The 23,034-nt window shown below is 41.9% G+C and overlaps 1 protein-coding gene across 3 annotated transcripts in view; it reads left to right on the top strand.

Moving 5' to 3' along the window:
• pcif1 (phosphorylated CTD interacting factor 1) overlaps positions 1 to 23,034 on the top strand; it is a 153,970-nt gene that overhangs the window by 1,020 nt on the left and 129,916 nt on the right. Inside the window, exon 2 of one of the 3 annotated variants that reach the window (XM_048549794.2) lies at positions 17,076 to 17,123. The exons of the other annotated variants lie outside the window; for them this stretch is intronic. The gene's annotated coding sequence lies outside the window, so the exon portion shown is untranslated. The remainder of the gene's footprint in view (positions 1 to 17,075; positions 17,124 to 23,034) is intronic. 3 annotated transcript variants of the gene reach the window in all.

Raw genomic sequence — 23,034 nt, 5'->3', positions numbered from 1 at the left:
GGATTGGAATGTATGAAGTTAGAATTTGGTGTTTGTAAAATACCAGGGGGAGGTAAGCATTATGTGGTCCCTTTAAAAGATCGGGGTTTTTTTGTGTTTATAGAGAGACTTAAAATGAATGTCTGTGAGCAGCAGCTTGAAAGTTTAAGTATATAGAGAGCACCCTGATGAAAACATTTGTATCAAAAGACTGTACAGTTAGCAGGCCAAGCAGCGGTTTTTACCAAGGCAACAAGCTTTTGAATTTAGCCAATCAATTTGAAGCAGACACTTAGATACCAAAAACCACTTAAATTTAAATCTGAGGGTTTTGACGACATAGGACCAACTTTATTGTAAGAAATGTTGATATGTCATCAAGGGTATTAAAAAAGTTGGACAAAGACCCAGAGCTAACAGCCCTCTGCTCTCAAGAGAATCGTTGGCTCTCAGCTTCCTCTGTCTTAGAGAAAGCACCATCTAAGTGACGATGGTCGATTGGTACACTTAGTTAATATTTCTGACAAGAATCCACTGAGAAGGCAAAAAGAACATTCTGGAAGTCATACAACCAGACTCATTTTGAGAGACTAAATTCTATTTTTTAAAAAATGTGGGACTGTAATTTATTGAAACAGTATGCCATCAGAACTTTGCTTTATTCAGGAATAGTTAGTAGTCAGAAGTGATTTATTTGATTTGTTAATAGTTTAGCTAATTTGTTTGCAGTTAGAATTAGATAAATTGTTACTTGTTGATTTTAAAGTGTGTCAGGGATTATTTTATTTCGTCACTAGAAGTTGCTGAAAGGCAGGTTACACACGTTTCATGCTCCTTTTACAGAGTGTAGGGTGAGATCTCACCCTCTTTGGGTGTATTTTTTGGTTTTAGCTTGTGGTGGAGGTGGGGTTTAACCTCTTTATAACAGATTTGGGGCTTGTCTGAGATCTGGACAGACTTAGGGCACAAAAGGTCCCAGCAGAGTTAAACAGACTTTTTTGGGGGGGGGGGGGGTCTAGTGTTTTATTTAGATCTTTAAATAAAACATAAGTGAGAAGTGGAAAATCTGTTTAGGTTGCATATTGGTGATGAAATCAAAAGTGAAGAAATTGTCCTCAACATTGCTGAAGAGGCTCAGGGGGTCAAAGATGCTTTCCAAATTTGCCAAAAATTTTTAAAGGCCAAAAAAGCTGGCACTTTTTGCTTTAGCGGACAGACTAAAATTGGGTTTAACTAGGGATAATAAAGAGGAAATTATAATGGAGTTAGTCAAGCATTTAGGTACATTAGAGAAACAGTCAAATGCAGTAGAGTTAGAAAAAATTAAATTGTACATGAGAAAGTAAACTTAAAAGGCTGGAGTTAGAGGATAAAGAAAAGGGTCCTACCTGAAGAAAAAGAAATGATTGTTCTGGCAGAAGAAAAAGGAACTGTGAGAGAAAGAGCCTAGCAGATTGTGAACTTAAGTAGTTGGCAATTAGACAGGAAAGTTGATTTTAAAAGGAAGGAGATAAAGGGGCTTAGTGATGATGAGCAAACGTATCGTGGCCAAAGGCCTGGTAGGGATATAAAGAACAAAGAAAATTACAGCACAGGAACAGGCCCTTCGGCCCTCCAAGGCTGCGCCGATCAAGATCCTCTGTCTAACCTGTCATCTATTTTCTAACGGTCTGTGTCCATTTGCTCCCTGCCCATCCATGTACCTGTCAAGATATATCTTAAAAGACGCTAATGTGTCTGCATCTACCACCTCTGCTGGCAACGTGTTCCAGGCACCCATCACCCTCTGTGTAAAGAACTTTCCACGCATATCTCCTTAAAACCTTCCTCCTCTCACTTTGAACTCATGACCCCTAGTAATTGAGTCCCCCACTCTTGGTGGGGGGGGGAGGGGAAGAGCGTTTTGCTATCCACCCTGTCTATACCCCTCATGATTTTGTAGACCTCAATCAGGTTCCCCCCTCAATCTCCGTCTTTCTAATGAAAATAATCCTAATCTACTCAACCTCTCTTCATAGCTAGCACTCTCCATACCAGGCAACATCCTGGTGAACCTCCTCTGCACCCTCTCCAACGCATCCACATCCTTTTGGTAATGTGGCGACCAGAACTGTACACAGTACTCCAAATGTGGTCGCACCAAAGTCCTATACAACTGCAACATGACCTGCCAACTTTTGTACTCAATACCCCGCCCAATGAAGGAAAGCATGCCATATGCCTTCTTGACCACCCTATTGACCTGTGTTGTCACCTTCAGGGAACAATGGACCTGAACACCCAGATCTCTCTGTTCATCAATTTTCCCTAGGACTTTTCCATTCACTGTATATATCGCCCTTGAATTTGATCTTCCAAAATGCATCACCTCGCATTTGCCCGGATTGAACTTTATCTGCCCAACTCTCCAGTCTATCTATATTCTGCTGTAATCTCTGACAGTCCCCTTCACTATCTGCTACTCTGCCAATCTTAGTGTCATCTGCAAACTTGCTGATCAGACCACCTACACCTTCCTGTGTCCAAATATTACTAAAATTTGATGAAAAAGATATGGAAGAGTTTTCAATTTCCTTTGAGGAATTGGCTAAACAGATGAACTGGCTGAACACTGGGTCATGTTACTGCAGACAGAGTTGGTATGCAGGGCTAGTGAAGTGTTTGCAGCACTGTTAGAGGTGGTGTCAGGTAAGTATGATGAAGTCAGACAGGTTATTTTGAGTGCCTACAAATTGTTGTCAGCAGTATACAGACCACTGTTCAGAAATTTAAGAAAGAAACCAGAACAGACTTGTACAGTATTTGAAAGAATTAAACAGAGCAACTTCTACAGGTGGGAGAGAGCTTTAATGATAGAAAAGACAAATGAGGATCTTGGCGAGATCATTCTCCTGGAGGTGATTTTAAAAAACTCACTTCCAGAAGTGATAAGAACTCGTGTTGAGGTACAGAAATTTCAAACAGCAATAAGAGCCGTAGAGATGGTGGCTGAATATGCATTAGTGCATAAATCAAAATCTAGCTTCTGTGAGGCATAGAAAATGGGAGAGAGGCTGATCCTCCAAAGAAAAACAAAAAGTAGATCACACTGGGAACAGTTTACCACGTGAAAAAAGAAACCCAAGAGGTGAAAGATCTCTGGTATTTTCACTGCAATAAGTTGGAATATGTAGTCACAGAGCTGGTGGCTTAAGAAAGCCACTGGGAAGAAGAATGTGGTTAAAGAGGGTTTATTTAAGGTAGTGAAGGAAATCCCAAGGGAAGTTGAGCTGCGGGAGAGTGCACAACCTAGTCATGGGCTGGATGGTAATAGTCGATCTTTTCAAAGAATTTGTCCGTGTGGGCAAGATTTATTCAGGTAGAAGTATTGAGGTACAGTAACTAGTCTGTCTCCAATAGTAAGAGATGAAAATATTTGCAATCCTTCTGAAATATTGCCTGAGAGAATGGTAATCTGTGGAATAAATGGTAGAGAGGAGTAGTGTTCCCCTGCCTAAAATGAGGCTGGAAAGCCCAATCAAGACTGGGGAAGTGATAAGGGGGCTGATGAAAAAAATCGGCTATTACAGGAATACAGTTTGTTCTTGGAAACAGTGTAGCTGGATCGTAGTTCGGAGTGATCCCCATTGTAGTGGAAATGCCAAAAGAAAATGAGGGAACTGAGAAGTTAAAAGAAGAATATCCAGTAATTGTTTTGGACACAGTCATAAGTGAAAACAGCAAAGATGGGTTGAGAGTTAGTAGGAACTGCAGATGTTGGAGAATCTGAGATAACAAGGTATCGAGCTGGATGAGCACAGCAGTCCAAGTAACATCAGAGGATCAGAAAGGCTGACGTTTCGGGTCTAGACCCTTCAGAAATGGGGGGGGGGGTGGTTCTGAAATAAATGGGGGGGGGGGAGAAAGGGGGTTCTGAAATAAATGTGGGGGGGGAATGGAGATAGAAGAGAAGATAGACAGGTCAAAGAAGTGGGGATGGAGCCAGTAAAGGTGTGTGTAGGTGGGGAGTTGGGGTGGGGGTGGGGTAGGTCAGTCCAGGAGGACGTACAGGTCAAGGGGATGGGATGAGGTTATTAGGTAAGAGATGGGGGTGGGGCTTGAGGTGGGAGGAAGGACAGGTTAGGGAAGCAGGGACAAGCTGGGTTGGTTTTGGGGTGGGATAGGGGGAGGAGAGACTTTGAAGCTTGTGAAGTCCATATTGATACTATTGGGCTGCAGGATTCCCAAGCAAAATGAGGTGCTCTTCCTGCAAACTTCGGGTGGCATCGTTGTGGAACTGCAGGAGGCCGAGGATCGGCATGTCGTCTGAGGAATGGGAGGGGGAGTTGAAATGGTTTGCAACTGGGTGGTGCAGTTGTTCAGTGTGAACTGACTGTAGGTGTTCCACAAAGAGGTCCCCAAGCCGCTGCTTGGTTTCGCCAACATAGAGAAGGCCACAACTGGAACAGCGGAAGCTGTATACCACATTAGCAGATGTGCAGGTGAACATCTGCTTGATGTGGAAAATCTTCTTGGGGCCTGAAATTGGGGTGAGTGGGGAGGTGTAGGACTAGGTGTAGCATTTCCTGTGGTTGCAGGGGAATAGTGCCAGGTGTGGTGGCGCTGGAGGGGAGTGTGGAGTGGACAAGGGAGTCACGGAGAGAGTGGTCCGTCTGGCAAGCAGATAAGGGTCATCACCCATCATCCTCCAACACATCTGCCATCTGCAATCTGACCCCATCAGCAAAGACGTTTTTCCTTCTTCTCCCTTTATCTGCTTTCCGGAGGGACCACTCTATCATCAAAGATGGAGTTGAGGTCCAGTTAGCTGATATTCTGTTTGAAATGGTAAAGGAAGAGGATCAGGCAGAAGTGTTCACTTCTGAAAGATGAATGGAATTACAACAAAAAGATGATATGATAAAGAATTTATACCATAAAGCCTACTCAGAAAAGGAATCAATGTATTCCAGAATGCTACTACATTAAGGATAAAATCTTAAGGTGGAAATGCAGACCTTCCGCAGGTTAGTGCAAAGGAGACGTGGGTGGAAGTTAACCAGATTGTATTGCTGGTAGAATACAGATAGGATGTATTGTGGGTAAAGATAATGGGAACTGCACACGCTGGAGAATCTAAGATAACAAAGTGTGAAGCTGGATGAACACAGCAGGCCAAGCAGCATCTCAGGAACACAAAAGCTGACGTTTCGGACCTAGACCCTTCATCAGAGAGTTTTGTGGGTACTTTGTGTGTATTGTGGGTAGCATACAAATTACCTGTAGGAGGTCATCTTGGAGTGAGGAAGACTCGGGCTAAGGTACAGAAGCATTTTTATTGACCTGGGTTACATAAAGATGGGGTTGAATTTTGCTGTGCCTGCCGCGCATGTCATATGGTTGGAAAGCCACATGCAGTGATAAAAGCAGTGCCTTTGATGCCAATTCCCATATCTGAAGAACTTTTTACGTGGGTTACAATTGATTGTGTAGGTCCTGTCCCTAAAACCAAAACTGAGAACCAGTGTTTGCTAACCAAAGTGGATGTGCTGACCAGATTTCTGGAGCCAACTGTATTATGGAAAGTCAAGGCAAGAAAGGTTGTTGAGAGCTGCTTGCTTTCTTTACCCGTTATAGACTATCTGGGGAGATTCAGTCAGACCTAGGGTCTAATTTTGGTGCGAAATTATATAAGTAGGTCATAGTTAAGGCATCAAATACTTCAAATCAAGTGGGAACCTTCCTGATTCTGGGGAGCATTGGACAGGTGGTATCAGCTCCTAAAGACCATGCTGAGGGCTTACTGCCAGAATTACCCAAATGATTGGGATAAAGGTATCCCATTTATATTATTTACTATTAGAGATGCTTCAATTGAATTGACCCACTTTACTCCATTTGAATTGATATTCGGACACAAAGTAAGAAGGCCTTTAAAATTAAATTAATTAATTAAGGAAAAGTTGACAGGTCCAAAGTCAGAGGTCTTCTGTACCTAAGGTCAGAGATTAAACAGAGTAGGTGAATTAGCTGGACAACATCTGAAGGTGGCACAGCATCTAGCGAAGCAGGAAGCATATAAGAAATCTAAAATTAAATGTTTGCCCATGGGGATAAAGTATTGGTACTGTTACCAGTGTAGGAGATCCCTTTAATGCAAGGTTTAGTAGTCCTTATCAGATTGAGGAGAAGTTAGTTAGATGAATTATCTGGTAAAGATGCCAAATTGGGAAAATATATATTGGGTATGTCATGCTGAAACTTTACTGTGACAACGAAAGGGGACTGGAAAACAGGAATTAGTTACTGCTACTCAGTCAGGATTCAAATCCAGATGATTTGGATTTTGATGTGCCTCCAGAATAAATTGGATAATGAAGTTGTTGAGGAATGGGATAGGGTCGTGAACTAACTGTCCCAGGAACAGAACTGAATTGAAAGACTTTTTACAGTGCCGTGAGGGCCTATGTAGGAATAGAATGGAGAGGACTAATGCTATAATAATGAGGTTGACATAGGGAATGCTGTTCTGTTAAAACAACACCCCTACAGGCTTAATACTCTCTGTAGCACAGGTTCAGAAGGAAGTGGAAGCAGAGCTCCAAGAAGGTGACACAGAACGAGTCAAAGTGAGTGGAGTTTGCTGATTGTATTGCTTCCCAAACCTGATGATACTCGATTCTGTGTAGGTTATCGGAAGGTCATTACTGTGACCAAACCTGATATACCTGATTCCAAGGCTGGAGGATTGTGTGGAAAAACCAGGACAAGCCACTTGCATCACAACGTTGGACTTATTTCACTGTACTGGCAAGCACCTTTGTCGGAGAGAGCAAAAGAAGTTTCTGATTTTGTAACCCCAAATGCGCTATATCAATTTAAAGCAATACCATTTGGAATAAAAAACGAACTAGCCATTTTTCATAGACTTATGAACAGAGTTGTTGCAAGGTCACCTAATTGTGCATCTACATCGATGACTTGGGGATCTTTAGCCATTCGTGGAAAGATCACGTGGAGCATTTAGCAGAGTTCTTTGAGAGACTACGGAAGACAGTCGTCATAAACTTGACAAAAACAGAATTTGCAAAGGTGGGAGTGACATTATTAAGGCACAGCATCAGATATGGGCAGATGACACTGAGGAATGTGAAGATAAAGGCTGTTGGGGAATTTCCAAGACCACCCTTGAACAACAAAGTGCTACAGTTTTTAGGATTGATCATAGCTGTAGTGGCACCGTTGATGGATTTGTTAAAACAGAACATGAAATTTTGGTGGACAGAACAATGCCAGGATGCATTTGAGAATTTAAAAGCTATATTAACCACTGTACTGGTTTTAGCCATGCCAAATTTTTTGAAACCTTTTCAAAGTCATCATCGATACCAGCAGTGTAGGTATTGGAGCTGTGTTGTTATGGGAGGGTGACTGTGGAATTGGAAAGGCCAAAATCAGTGGTTATTTTAAAAAAAACTCAACTCAATATTCACCAAAAAATGAACAATTGAGAAAGAGTTACTGAGTTTGCTAATGGCCTTACAACATCTTTATGTCGCAAACAATGCATCAGAGACTATTGTATATACCGATCACAGTCCTTTGACATTTCTGGAAAGATTTAACGACAGGAACACCAGATTATTTTGTTGGAGTCTTGTGTTACAACATTTAATTTACAGATTGTGCATGTTGCAGGTTGTGAAAATATTATTGCAGATGCTTTATCATGACTTTTAAAAGAAGAATGTTTGTATAGGACAGAAATGGTAGTGTTTAGTGTGTGTGCGTGTGTGTGCATATATATATATGTATCTCTAGGTTAATGAGCTGTGGATCAGTAATATGATGGAGTTAAGGTTTTAAAAGGAAACACATGAAGGCATTTTTTCATTATGATAGTTCATGTTTTCTATTAAATTGGGGGACTGGAAAAGTGTTGTAAAGTGGATTGGGGAGCAGAAAGTTAAAATTTGGAGTTTGTAAAATATAGGGGTGGGAAAAGCATTGCATGGTCTCCTTTTTGAAACATCTGGTGCTTTTTCTATGTCAGCTCAGTTAGTTAATATTTCTGACAGAAGAATCGATGGAGAAGGCACAGAACATTCTGGAATATGCACAACCTGATTGTAATTTTGAGAGAAAAATTCCTTTTTTAAAAAAGGCATGTGGGACTTATATTTATTGGAACAGCATACCATTAGAACCTTGCTTTATTCAGGAATAGTTAGTAGTTAAAAGGGATTTGGTTTGTTGATAGTTTAGTTAATTTATTCATGGTTAGTTAGATAAACTGTTACTTGTTTTTTTTTAATGTGTTCAAGATTTATTTTATTTAAGCTCTAGAAGTTGTTGAAAGGCAGGTTATACTACTTTTCACAGCCTTTTTGCAGATCATAGGGTGAGGCACTCCTCTTTGGGTGTTCAGATGTGGTTCTTCAATTTGGGGGGAACGATTCAACTTTTGCTTTATAACACCCCTTTGTAAACCTTGTTCTTTTAACGACATTCTGTTCTCCTGGCATGAGTTCAATGCACATCTTGGTTCCAGAGGGTTTACTTTATTCTTTTCCTCTTTCAGCCTGGGGATTTGAATCTCAAAAACTGTTTTTTACAGTGAGGGTTTTTCCCTTGGAGATTCTTCCTTGAGGTATGTGAAACTTTAAGTCTTACTTTAACTCCCCACACAATTGGCCTTTTTCAATGTAAGTGTGAGCGTGCTCCTTTTATTTCTGCTGTTTATAGCTACTGTCCTGAATCCTGGCAAACTAACCTTGTCTGAGTGTTTTTCAGTGATCTTGTCCCTGAGTGCATGGCAAGGTCAATCACTTGTGTATTGATAAAAATGCTGATTGTATTATCTTGGAGATCCCAGCTCACTCTCAAAAATTTGGATGTAAGTGCACAGTTTGAGGTTCAAATGTTTGCAACCTGAAATTCTTAACGTGCTGGAGAATCTCTATCTGCTCTCCTTTAGCTCATAGATTACGGTCATTGTTTTGATGTAGTAAAAACAATCTGGGCTCCCAGGTCATCTTGAACAATTTCAGATGCCTATTATAAGTGAACTGCAGAATAAGTCACGTTTTCTTTACCTCAAGTTAGATTAACAGTCTTAAGACACACAGCAATCTTATGAATATCAACATCATAACAAGTGGAATGCGAGGAAAATTTTTGATTTATTATTGCCACATGTTCCTACATACCGTGAAAAGCTTTTGGTTTTTGTGTGCATTACAGCCAATGTAATGAGGTATTCAGTGGTTCCAATATTAGCATCCTCACTGCCTTCCTCAGACTTGTACTCTACTTATGCTGTCTGTGTCATCCCTTCTATTCCATGGGTTTCAATTATGCTGTTCTGTGGCACTTTTATCAAATGCCTTTGCAAGTCCACAGTCATCATATTGACCCTAATTCTCTCATCAACTTTCGATTATCTTGCTACCATCTTTGGTTCTCTAATTACTTTTTATATATATAGAAACTCTGGTGCGGCTGCAGTTAGTATTGCGTGCGGTTCTGGTCACTGCATTACAGAAGGATGTGGAAGCATTGGAAAGGCTGCAGAGGAGATTTAGCAGCATGTTGCCTGGTGTGGAGGGAAGCTCTTATGAGGAAAGGCCAAGGGACTTGAGGCTATTTTTGTTAGAGAGAAGGTTAAGAGGTGACTTAATAGAGACACACAAGAGGATTAGATAGGGTGGACATTGAGATCCTTTTTCCTCGGATGGTGATGGCTATCACGAGGGGACATAGGTTTGAATTGAGGGGTGATAGATATAGGGCAGATGTCAGAGGTAGATTCTTTACTCGGTAGTAAGGACGTGGCCTTGCCTGCAACAGTAGTAGACTTGACAACTTTAAGAGCATTTAAATGGTTGTTGGATAAACATACGAATGACAGTGGACTAGTGTAGTTAGATGGGCTTCAGATTGGTTTCACAGTTCGGCGCAACATTGAGGGTCAAAGGGCCTGTACTGTGCTGTAATGTTCCACGTTCCATGAACAAACTGGTTTGAAGTTGCTTATCCCTTCAGACAAAAGTTGAATGGTCCGCGTATCAGAGGCGAATTTGAAGGTTATAGCCAGTATGTGTCTCGTTTCTGCCTCCTCTATCTGTAGCCAGTTTAGCATGTGATGACATTGAGATTTCCACTGACGTGTACTTCATTTTGCAGAGTTATTTTCTCTGTGCTTTGGCCCTAATTGATTTGATCTGATGTTTATGTGGGGAATTTTTGTCAACTGTTCCATCTCCTTTTCATATTTTGAAAAGATATCCCCATGAAGGCTTTTTTGACAATAGGATGTACAATTAATAATCCATAAACTAATAATCAGTTTTGAGCCAAATCTGTATTTGGGGTGCTAGTAGAAGGTCCATGGTGATCCTGTAGAGATTTTTGTCTTCAGGTCTAAATTGGATATCTGACACTGACTTGATTCTAGTGGGAGTCTGCGTATGCCATCTGTGACCTAGTATACAGTCGGATTCTTTTCGAAAGACTGAGCCTACCTGTGTCACTTGGGTTTGCATTGCTATGTCATATGCAGTAAAAGAATTTTTTTAACGTTAATAATTCGGTAGACTATTGTAGTGACTTTGAAGAGAACCCAAGTAGTCCATGCTTTGACCTGTGACTAAATCATTCCCCTGCATATTAGAGGAACTGGTCAGTGAAAATGTAATTCCAGCCTTTCACATGCTTAGGAATACCCATTGAGAAAATACATGCAGTAGCAATCTCAGGAAATGTAACAGTTAAATTAGAACAATTAAGAATTTAGACCACACACCATGTGATTAGACAGAAATAATGTTTGGTTGCCAGCCTAATTCATTCTTTCATTGCACAGGAGCAGTTAATTTTATTTTCTCCTGAAATATTCACCATTTGCTCACTCTGACTTTATTAGTTATGACTCAGCTGGTAGTCCTGTTGCTCCTGAGTTGAGGTCCTGGGTTCAAGGCCCAATTCATGACTGCTGTCATTTGGGTAAGATGTTAAACAATAGCCCCATCTGCTTCCTTGGATGAATGTCAAAGATCCTATGGCACCATTTTGAAGAAGAACCTAGGAGTTATTCCCAGTATACTGACTAATATTTAGCATTCATCAATATCAGAAAAAAATATTTGTGTTGTTAAGGCATTGCTCTTCATAGGGGTTTGCTATGTCTGTATTGGCTGCCTGCTTCCTACATGACTACCTTTCAAAAAATTTCATGACAAGTGCTATTTAAATGCAACTTATTCTGCTTGGAATAAACAATACATTATCTTTTTGCACTCAAGTGCAGGTTGTTTGTTTGTGAAGAGTGATATTCACAGCAGCCACAGCTCCTGTTCATCGACATCCCTGTCATGTATTTCTTAGGAGCAGAAGTAGGTCATTCAGCCCCTCAAGTCTACTTGTCTCTTTTGATCATTGCTCAGTGCCAAATTCCCGCATTATTCCCAATACCCTTGATGTCATTAGTACTACAAATTACCAGTCACTGCCACTACTGTTTGGTCTGTAAACTGGCCAATGTTTGCTGTTTGCCATTTCTGACTCCAAAAGTTCTTTATCCTGCTCTTCTGATTATAAACCCCTCTTGTTAATATACTAACTGAGCCATTCTCAGCCTTACTCCACCCTCCCCTTTCGTTATTTTGCCCAATCTTTCAAATGTTGAATACCCTTTGATATTCCGCTTCATTCTTGGTTACCCTGTAGCCACATCTCTCTAACAGCAATTACATCTGTTTTTCGTTCCACTAGCTCCTGCAATTTACAGTAACAAGTGCATGCATTCAGATAGTGCCTTTATTTGTGCCCTTTTAATCTTTTATTTTGCAGTTTGAAACTAGTTAATTCAAGGATCTGTTTCAGCTGCTTTCCATTTTCATATACAATTTTCTGTTACCTATTTCCTATATTTAGCTTTGTTTCTCTCCTAAGTGAACTGCCTCTTAGATTCCCATCCCCTGACAAGCTAGTTTAAATCTCACCGAAGCATTGGCAGAGTTTCCCAGTGAACATTAGTCCTGGTCTTATTGAGGTATAACCCATCCTCCTTGTGCTATTTTTCTCATTCACATGTTTATTTGTGTAGTCATCCTATTTCTATAGCCGTTTACATGTACAGAGAGCAATCTTGACGTTGCTGCTTCAGCATCCTGTCCAGATTCCTAAATTCAACTTTCATGACTTCGTACCTCTTTCTTTCTATCTTCCTGGCTCTTCACCCTTCTCAAAAGAATATTTTACAGCAGTTCTGTGAAATCCTTGACCCTGACAGCATGGGTGCAACATACCATTCTGGAATCATGTTAACAACAGCAGGAATTCCTGTTTGTTCCCCAATCACATCACCTACCACTGTTGTGTGCCGCCTTCCACTCCCAATATGTATAGCTGACCTACGTGTGGTGGTTAAGGTTGCAGACATGCTGGTGTGTTTGGTTGCAGATGTTTCATCACCGTGCTAGGTAACGTTGCCGGTGCACCTCTGGTGAAGCATTGGCGTCCTGTCCCGCTTGTTATTTACATGCCTCGGTTTGCTGGGGCGGTTGGTATTACTTCTGGTTATGTTTTTCAGTGGTTTGTAAACTGGGTACAGTTCAGTGTGTTTGTTGACTGAAATCTGGTGCTGATGTACAAACTGCTGAAAAACAGAACCAGAAGTAATATCAACCACACTTACAAGCTGAGGCATGTAAATAACAAATGGAACAGAACACCAATGCTTCACCGGAGACACACTGACAGTGTTACCTAGCAGGGTGATGAAACGTCTGCAACCAAACATATTGACTTGGCAAGCTAACCTGCAACCTCATCTGTGACCCAGGCTACAAATCTTCTCAAACTTGTATTTGTGTTTATTTGGCTCTTGCTGCATTCCTTTTGTGAACCATTGCCCTCTAAACCCATTAATGAATGAGAGATGCAGGGATGCCGGCCTTATCTATCTGGTTTTTATAGACCGCCTAGTGGTCACCGGTTCTTTGTCTGCCTGCCAGGTCTTCAACTACTGCGTAACAAACTTGTTAACCGTACTGCCCACTTAGCTTTGCTGATACCAGCAATTGCTCATGTCCTTGAATGCTAATCTCAAGATTTTGCAGCTGGAGACCCTTCAGTTCTCTTCATGAAGATTTGAAAAACTTCAATTTAGAGGATCTCTGTGTTATGGCCGTATTCATCCGAGCCTAGTAGCTGCATCAATGTTGGTAGAAATCTGAAATGCTGCTCCAATATCATGGGTTTGGTCAGTGAAAATGTTTATGCTGACGCATCATAATATTGTAGTTTTGTAGAGTTTCTGAGATGTATACGAATTTTGTAAGTGACCTCAGCGGTAAGTTTCTTTTGATTTTATGAATGTGCCTTTTTAAAAGAGTGATTTGGCCTCCTGTTTGCCACTTGATTTGAATAGTTTAGAATGCCTCAAAGTGGCTTACAACTAAAATTGTAACAAAGAACCTCATGAAATTATTTTCTTAAATTAGAAAATTAAACTTAGATTGGATTGAATTAGGCTTATCACGTACTCACTTGAGAATGGTGAAAAATTTACAAGTCCCTCGTTATGGTGCCATCTTGGGTACGAAAGCACTGAAGTACAGAACTTTTTTGCAAAGCAGAAAAATAAGAAAAACAAAGTAACATAGTTAATAGCTCAACACCACAGTCTAGGCTGTACAGGACATTGGTTCGGCCACTTTTAGAATACTGCGTTTAGTTCTGGCCTCTCTGCTATAGGAAGGATGTCATTAAACTTGAAAGGGTTCACAAAAGATTTACCAGGATTTAGCTGGGGTTGGAGGGTTTGAGCTATAGGGAGAGGCTGGGGCTATTTTCCCTGGAGTGTCAGAGGCTGAGGGATGACCTTGTAGAGGTTTCTAAAATCATGAGGGGCATAGATAGGGTGAATACCAAGGTCTTTTTCCCAGGGTAGTGGAGTCCAAAACTAGAGAACGTAGGTTTAAGGTGAGAGGGGAAAGATTTAAAATGGACCTGAGGGGCTACTTTCTCAAGCATAAGGTGGTGCATGTGTGGAATGAGCTGCCAGAAGAAGTAGTGGAGGTTGGTACAATTACAACATTTTAAAAAGGCATCTGGATAGGTATATGAATAGGAAAGGTTGAGAGGGAGTTGGGCGAAATCTGACAAATGGGACGAGAATAATTTGGGATATCGGGTTGGCATGGATGTGTTGGATTGAAGGGTTTGTTTCCATGCCGTACAGCTGTATGACTCTTGTATGCACCTGGCCATGCTGGACTTGCCCACCTTGGGTTTGACCTTGTCCCTCCTGTCCTAGGCTGCTTGCTGTCGGTGCCTTGAAGCCTGTTCCCGCTCTTGCTGTTGCCGCCAGCCACCTTGGTTGCCTGCTCCTGCTGGCTGCCCGATCCCATTCCTTTCATTCTTGCTGCCAAAAATAAGAAAAAAAATTTAAAGATGAAAGATGGGTGCGGGGATGGTAGGATCTGCAGGTGCTGGAGAATCTGAGATAACAAGGTGTAGAGCTGGATGAACACAGCAGGCCGAGCAGCATCAGAGGAGCAGGAAGGCTGATGTTTCGGGCCTAGACTCGTCTTCAAAAATGGGGGAGGGGAAGTGGATTCTATAATAGAGACGGGGGAGGAGGTGGATAGAAGATGGGTAGAGGAGAAGGTAGGTTGAGAGGAGACAGACAGGTCAAACAGGCGAGGATGGAGCCAGTAAAGGTGAGTGTAGGTGGGGCGTTTGGGAGGGGATAGGTCAGTCCAGGAGGATGGGTAGGTAAAGGGGGCAGGATGAGGCCTGTAGGTAGGAGGGGGTAGGTGGGGGGGAAAGACAAGTTAGGGAGGTGGGGATGAGCTGGGCTGGTATTGGGATGTGGCAGGGAGAAGGGAGGTTTTGAAGCTTGTGAAGCCCACATTGATACCATTGGGCTGCGGGGTTCCCAAGTGGAATATGAGTTACTGTTCCTGCAACCTTCGGGTGGCATCGTTGTGGCACTGAGGAGGCCAAGTATGGACATGTCTGAGGAATGGGAGGGGGAGTTGAAATGGTTCACGACTGGGAGGTGCAGTTGTTTAGTGCGAACCGAGCGTAGGTGTGTTCTGCAAACTGGTAAATGGGTGTGGCTGGCTTGGTGCTGGGGAATGGATGGGCTCAGGAGCCACTGCTGCCATTTCAAAAAAATTGGTTTTGTCAAATATGTAGCCCCACTTAAATAGTGATTGAGTGTTAAAGTTGGCTCTGTCCCAGATCTTGATTTTGCTGAATGTCCTGTTAGGCAAAGCTGATATTGAGTCTTTGAATGCATTGTTGGTGGTAGAGATTCCCAGACTGATGTATTTCTCGCAGGTAGCCTTGTGTGTGAGCCTAGTTCAAATGTAGTCTTGATGGGATATGGGATAGGTTGGTTGGGGCAAAAAGAAAGCAGCATTCACAGAATTCTAAGTGTGCCAGGCTGCTCTTTTCCAGGTCATAAATTGTGTCAGCACAGTACCTGAAAGAGAATTTTTGTTGGGGCAGGAAATAATTGAAACATAGGTTTTTCTTAATTATATGAATTTTAATGTGACTATTTATTGTCACCAAGTCAGGAGAAGTGAGCTGACTACTCTTTTCACTCCTGAATTGATGAGAGTTTGAATTTAAAAAGGTGAGATTGACACTTTAATAAATCAACACAGCTTTTTCTTTTTACACTTGTTGTATAATCATGTTCCAGAAGTTAAGCAACAAATGCAATTATTTGTGAGAGTTTACTTTACTTTAACAAAGATTCAGAAATTGCCAACAGAGGCTTTAAAAAGTAAAAGTACAAGCACAAATAAATCCAACAATCCACTAATCTGGAAATAATATACGCTTCTCCCTCCATGAAGAAAATGTGAAAAAGGCAGTTAAACTCCACAGAGTATCAGATCTTAACAAGTGAAGTTGGGAAAGAAAACTATTCATTGATTTCCCAGAGGCTTTCTTTCAGATGAAAGTCCACCTTCCCTAAGTAGATGCTAGTACTATAGGTTCTTACTGGAACAGTCCTTCTGCAGTTTTGGTTGGGGTGATTCTGTGGTTTTCTTGGAGATGATTCAAAATTCCTCCTGGAGAGCTCTTGGGTTGCAGCAATGAAGGGTTTTGGTGGGTGTTTGAATAATCAACTCGCTTTGAGAAATGATTTTTAAAAAGAGATTGGAGACAATCTGTCCTGTGCCAGTGTTACATTTCTCCCGTGATTGAAGATGGTAATAGTTTTCTTTTAATAATCCCAGGGGCTAGGTGATGTCTACTCTTTGTGAGCTTCATTTTTTTTAATATAACCTATTTTTCTAATCAACTTTTCAGCGATGTTATTACGCCTCTGGAGCAGGTAGGACTTGAACCTGACGCTACCACTGCACCATAGGAGGGCCCAAAGTGTGATTTGGATTCATAGAGCTTCATTAACTGTCTCCCAGAATGCAGTTTGTGTTCGGTCAAATGTAACATTTTTTTGTTACTATCAAGCATTTTAAAGATGTTCTCTTTAAAAATCACATGATCCATATGCTGACATATTGACAGTTATCTCATAGTACATTCATGTTCTAAAAAATATTTCCAGAACCTGTTCCAACTGGATATGGATAGGGGAGCCACTAATTTCTTTCTAAGGCGAAACCTTTGGCAGAGTTTCGTACCAGACAAACAGTGTCTGTAATTGAAAGAAATGATGCAGCTGTGACTCGAGCAACCAGTGTTATTAATTTTGTATCTAGTTTTTTAAAATCTGTATTAGGAAATAACTGGTTTCTTTTGATAATTATTTTAACAAAGTAAAATTGCAATGATACCAGGAGTTGAAGTTTGGATGTGAGTCGGATTACATGGTACACTGGGGATCAAAAGGAGTAGAAATGTTTCAAAAACTTGTTTACCAGTGTTACTTACCCCACATTTCCATGTGGCTTTGACATAAAAGGACAAAAACGAGCTGTAAGGAAGAAAAATACTCCAAGCTTGTTCTTCCAGGGCTATATATAGAAGTATTAGTTTGAGTATGAATTGGGTATAGATTAGAAGTTAAAAATACCAATGCTGTATATCCAATGACTATTCCAAAATTGCTTCTTTTCCCCCCACAGGTAACTCCAGTCAAGATTACATTTTGCTTCTTGCGTGTGTTGGTAGAGGTAATTTCCATCAATATAGCAACGACGTTACTCTATCAGTTTATTTGTTTACTGTTGGTGCTTTTTCAGTTCATGTATTTCAACGATCCATGGATAATTTTTAGATGTTGTTACTACAATGTTGTCTGGACAGGGACATTTGAGTCTAAAGATCCTGGGTACAAACTAAAATTTGTTCTAATTGGAATTTTGATTTGCAATTTTGAATATTCTTTCCACTTCCCAAGTTACAGCTGATAATAGATCACTTTCAGTCTGGTAAAATGTTCTTTACGGAGTGCTGCTGGAGTCACTGGGACGTCAAATGATTATTATGTGTTGATGACTTCAGGGAAGGAACTACTGTTTTGTGGCTAAAACTGCAGATTGTAGAAAGATGGGCAGGAAGATGTGGAGTTATAGGTTGTGAATCAGCAAAATTTTGGTAGGGGCTGAGGGATGCCTGTGAAAACGTCCACCTTTTGTAGCACTACTAGAAAAGCTATATATTTAAAAAGAGGCTACAGAATGCTGTAGTACAATGGAACATGTGTCCTTGTGTAAATCAGAGATAGCCAGCTTACAGGTATTTAGCAAGTCATGGCAAATAAGTGCAGCCTACTGTTGCAAGGGAAATGAATGGACTTGTGGAGGATAATTTTAAGAGTCGGTGTGGGTGGAAATTAGGAAAAGCAAGGGAGTAGTCACCTCATTAGGGGTTTACTACAGGCCCCCCTCTAGCAGCAGGGAGATTGAAGAAAGCATTGGTTGGCAGATTTTGGAAAAATGTGGACGTAGTAGGGTTGTTGTAATGGGTGACTTTAACTTTCCCAATATTGATTGGAACATCCCTTTGAGCAGAAGATTTGAATGGAACTGTTTTTGTAAGGTGTGTTCAGGAGGGTTTCCTAACTCAGTACGTTGACAGGCCGACAAGGGGAGAGGCCATTCTAGACTTGGTGCTCGGAAACGAGCTGGGGCAGGTATCAGATCTTGTGGTGGGAGAGCATTTTGGTGATAGTGACCATAACTGCCTCACATTCTACATAGCTATGGAGAAGGAGAGGATTAGGCAAAATGGGAGTATATTTAATTGGGGAAGAGAAAACTATGACGCGATTAGACATGAGTTAGGAAACATGGACTGGGAGCAATTGTTCCATGGTAAGGGAACTATAGATATGTGGAGACTGTTTAAGAAACAGTTGTTTTGAGTGATGAGTAAATATGTCCCTCTGAGACAGGCAAGAAGGGGTAAGATAAAGGAACCTTGGATGACGAGAGCAGTGGAGCTTCTTGTGAAAAGGAAGAAGGTAGCTTACATAAGGTGGAGGAAGCTAGGGTCAAGCTCAGCTAGAGAGGATTACAGGCAGACGAGGAAGGAGCTCAAAAATGGTCTGAGGAGAGCCAGGAGGGGGCACAAGAAAGGCTTGGCCGAACGGATTAGGGAGAACATAAAGGCATTTTACACTTACGTGAGGAATAAGAGAATGGTCAAAGAAAGAGTAGGGCTAATCAGGGATAGCATAGGGAACTTGTGTGTGGAGTCTGAAGAGGTAGGGGAAGCCCTAAATGAGTTTTTTGCTTCCGTCTTTACGAAAGAAACGAGCTTTGTAGTGACTGAAACCTTTGAAGAGCAGGTGTGCATGCTGGAATGGATAGAGATAGAGGAAGCTGATGTGCTGAAAATTTTGTCCAACATTAAGATTGACAAGTTGCCAGGCCCGGACCAGATTTGTCCTCGGCTGCTTTGGGAAACGAGAAATGCAATTGCTTCGCCACTCGCGAAGATCTTTGCATCCTCGTTCTCCACTGGAGTCATACCTGAGGACTGGAGAGAGGCAAATGTAATTCCTCTCTTCAAGAAAGGAAATAGGGAAATCCCCAGCAATTACAGACCAGTAAGTCTCACGTCTGTTGTCTGCAAGGTGTTAGAAAGAATTCTGAGGAATAGGATTTATGACCATCTGGAAGAGCATGGCTTGATCAAATGCAGTCAACACGGGTTTGTGAGGGGCAGGTCACGCCTCACAAACCTTATTGAGTTCTTTGAGGATGTGACTAGAAAAGTTGATGAGGGTCGAGCTGTGGATGTGGTGTATATGGACTTCAGTAAGGCATTTGATAAGGTTCCCCATGGTAGGCTCATTCAGAAGGTCAGGAGGAATGGGATACAGGGGAACTTAGCTGTCTGGATACAGAATTGGCTGGCCAACAGAAGACAGCGAGTGGTAGTAGAAGGAAAATATTCTGCCTGGAAGTCAGTGGTGAGTGGTGTTCCACAGGGCTCTGTTCTTGGAACTCTACTGTTTGTAATTTTTATTAATGACTTGGATGAGTGGTTTGAAGGATGGGTCAGCAAGTTTGCAGACGACACGAAGGTTGGAGGTGTCGTTGACAGTATAGAGGACTGTTGTAGGCTGCAGCGGGACATTGACAGGATGCAGAGATGGGCTGAGAGGTGGCAGATGGAGTTCAACCTGGATAAATGCAAGGTGATGCATTTTGGAAGGTCGAATTTGAAAGCTGAGTACAGGATTAAGGATAGGATTCTTGGCAGTGTGGAGGAACAGAGGGATCTTGATGTGCAGATACATAGACCCCTTAAAATGGCCACCCAAGTGGACAGGGTTGTTAAGAAAGCATAATGGTGTTTTGGCTTTCATTAGCAGGGGGATTGAGTTTGAGTTGTGAGATCTTGTTGCAGCTCTATAAAACTTTGGTTAGACCGCACTTGGAATACTGTGTCCAGTTCTGGTCGCCCTATTATAGGAAAGATGTGGATGCTTTGGAGAGGGCTCAGAGGAGGTTTACCAGGATGCTGCCTGGACTGCAGGGCTTATCTTATGAAGAGAGGTTGACTGAGCTCGGACTTCTTTCATTGGAGAAAAGGAGGAGGAAAGGGGACCTAATTGAGGTATACAAGATAATGAGAGGCATAGATAGAGTTGATAGCCAGAGACTATTTCCCAGGGCAGAAATGGCTAACACGAGGGGCCATAGTTTTAAGCTGGTTGGAGGAAAGTATAGAGGGGATGTCAGAGGCGGGTTCTTTACACAGAGAGTTGTGAGAGCATGGAATGCATTGCCAGCAGCAGTTGTGGAAGCAAGGTCACTGGGGACATTTAAGAGACTGCTGGACATGCATATGGTCACAGAAATTTGAAGGTGCATACATGAGTATCAATGGTCGGCACAACCTCGTGGGCTGAAGGGCCTGTTCTGTGCTGTACTGTTCTATGTTCTATGTTCTATTAAATGAGATTTTTGCCAATTCCAGTTATACCAAATTTTCACTAGTTTTAAGATTTACTGCCATTTTTATAACTTTTAAAACCAGATGAGTAGTACACATCCTCTGAAGTCCATCCCTAGTTGTTGTTGCAGTTGTGGTCGGCTGCAACTATGCATGAATGCCGTTAGGGGCAGACTTCCAGGGTTTTTACGTAATGTCAGCGGAGGTAAAAGCAACATGGGGAAACTGGCAGCTTGTCTCCCCTTGCCCATGCATTTAGTGCTGTTTTGGTGTTCAAGGAAATGGGATGGAAGGTTCTGTCAAAGGGCCCTTTGAGTTAATCAGTCCATTCTTAAAATGCACATTACCGCTAGAGGGATTAGATCTTTTAAGCTGATGGACAGAATTCCAATGAAGCGTGTTTACTGTGTTGACTCCAAGGATGTTGCTCATTGGCGATTCACTGATTTGCTATTGAATGTCAAGAACAAATATTTGATGGTTGCAGCACGATAGGGCCCTATGACCTGTCATTTTGTGCACCAAAATCTGTATCAAATTAGGTTTTGTTATTGGCAGTGTGGTCATTGCCTGGTGTTTGTTTGTTAATTGCAATATATCACCACATGTTTGAATGTTACCCAATTCTTATTGCTACTGGGCACAGACAGATTCCATATCAAATGAGCTGCAAATGATATTGAATGGTCTGCAATTAGTAAACATGCCAGTTTCAGGTCTGGTCATTGAAGCAGCTGAAAATGATTGTGCCCTGTGTGCTACTACCTTGAGGAATTTGGGCTCCCGTGATAACGTCACTACCTCCGAGCCAGGAGGCCACCTGCCTCAGGTGTATAAGAATATCTCTGAACAGGTTGATTTGGAAGAGATCCTCAAGGTAGATTTTTTTTCAGCCATGACCTAGGAATGAGATGAGTCACCTTCAGTAATTGCAGCTGCCTTCCTTTCTAATACAAGGTATTAAGTCAACCAGTGCAGAATTGCTCCATGATGTCAAGGGCAGTCATTGGAGGGTCACTTTTGGAATTTGTCTGTTTTATCCCCATTTGGACTGCAACTCTAATTAGATCAGGAACCAGATGTTCCTAGCAGCACCCACACCCAGAAACTGACCATTGATCTGCAGGAAAATGCTGTGTAAGTGTTGCTGGATTGCAGTGGCATTTACGTGAAAACTGATGCATTTTGGCAGGAACGAGGGGCGACAATACAAAATAAAAGGTATAGATCCAAAGGTGGAGCAGGAATTTGAAGGATCTGGGGATTCTCAATGTCACTCCTTTTGAAGATAAAGCGACTCATGTTTTAGGGTCTTGTGACTGAACAGGGAGCTTCTTCACAGCAGATCTTTGGGCACAAGCTGCAAGACATCCCTCGAGATAGTGGGGTCTGAATTGCAGGATTTTGTTTTTGTTTCATCCTACTCCCATTGAATTGAGAAGATGGAGCAGAAACATTACTGATGGAATTTCTCCAATGCTCCTTTGTGTTGATATACTATGTTTCACTACAGTACAACATTGTGTGTGACAGTAACTGCTGTCCATACTTGGACTTCTGTTGACTTATGGATGTCAAGTCTGTAGAAGGCTGATCAATTTTGGATCTCATCATTGGTGGCCTATTGAGAAAGATGGCTACCAAGGTTTGGAAAGTGTTCAGCATATGCAGTGTCTCTGCTATGACATACTAGAAGTCTTACTTGGCTGAGTGATTGAGAGTTGTGAATTTTGTTTGGACGATGTGCAAACCTCTTTGTATACAGAACTGAAGAGATAAAAGATTGCTATTAAACTTCAAGTTTACAAACCAATGACATTGCATTCATCTGTAGATCATGTATATCAATAGTAGTCAGTTTAGTTCCACCACTGAGGTGACAAAGGGTAGAGTTTTTCTTCTAGTTGGTATTCTATACTAACGCTGAAGGACAGCTGATCTTTCAGGTGAATAAAGCTGTCAGATTGTCAGCAGTATGGGCAGCACAGTGGCTCAGTGGCTAGCACTGCAGCCTCAAAATACCAGGGACCTGGTTCAATTCCAGCACGACTGTCTGTATGGAGTTTGCACGTTCTCCCCCTCTGTTTGGGTTTCCTCCAAATTCTCCAGTTTCCTCCCGTAGTCCAAAGTTGTGCAGGTTAGGTGGATTGGCCATGGGAAATGGTGTTACAGAATGGGCTAAAGGTGTAGGGGGTGTTCTGGGTGGGACGCTCGGAGGGTGGATGTGAGCTCGATGGGGAAATTTTGGCCTGCTTTCACACTGTAGGAATTAGAACAGTACAGCACAGAACAGGCCCTTCAGCCCACAATGTTGTGCCGACCATTGATCCTCATGGATGCACCCTCAAATTTCCATGACCATATGCATGTCCAGCAGTCTCTTAAATGACCCCAATGACCTTGCTTCCACAACTGCTGCTGGCAACGCATTCCATGCTCTCACAACTCTCTGCGTAAAGAACCTGCCTCTGACATCCCCTCTATACTTTCCACCAACCAGCTTAAAACTATGACCCCTCGTGCTAGCCATTTCTGCCCTGGGAAATAGTCTCTGGCTATCGACTCTATCTATGCCTCTCATTATCTTGTATACCTCAATTAGGTCCCCTCTCCTCCTCCTTTTCTCCAATGAAAAGAGACCGAGCTCAGTCAACCTCTCTTCATAAGATAAGCCCT

This window comes from Stegostoma tigrinum, chromosome 19 (genome assembly GCF_030684315.1).
Source record: "Stegostoma tigrinum isolate sSteTig4 chromosome 19, sSteTig4.hap1, whole genome shotgun sequence".
Lineage (NCBI taxonomy): Eukaryota > Metazoa > Chordata > Chondrichthyes > Orectolobiformes > Stegostomatidae > Stegostoma > Stegostoma tigrinum.
The sequence above is the reverse complement of the archived record's forward strand: the minus strand, read 5'-3'. Positions and strand labels throughout refer to the sequence as shown.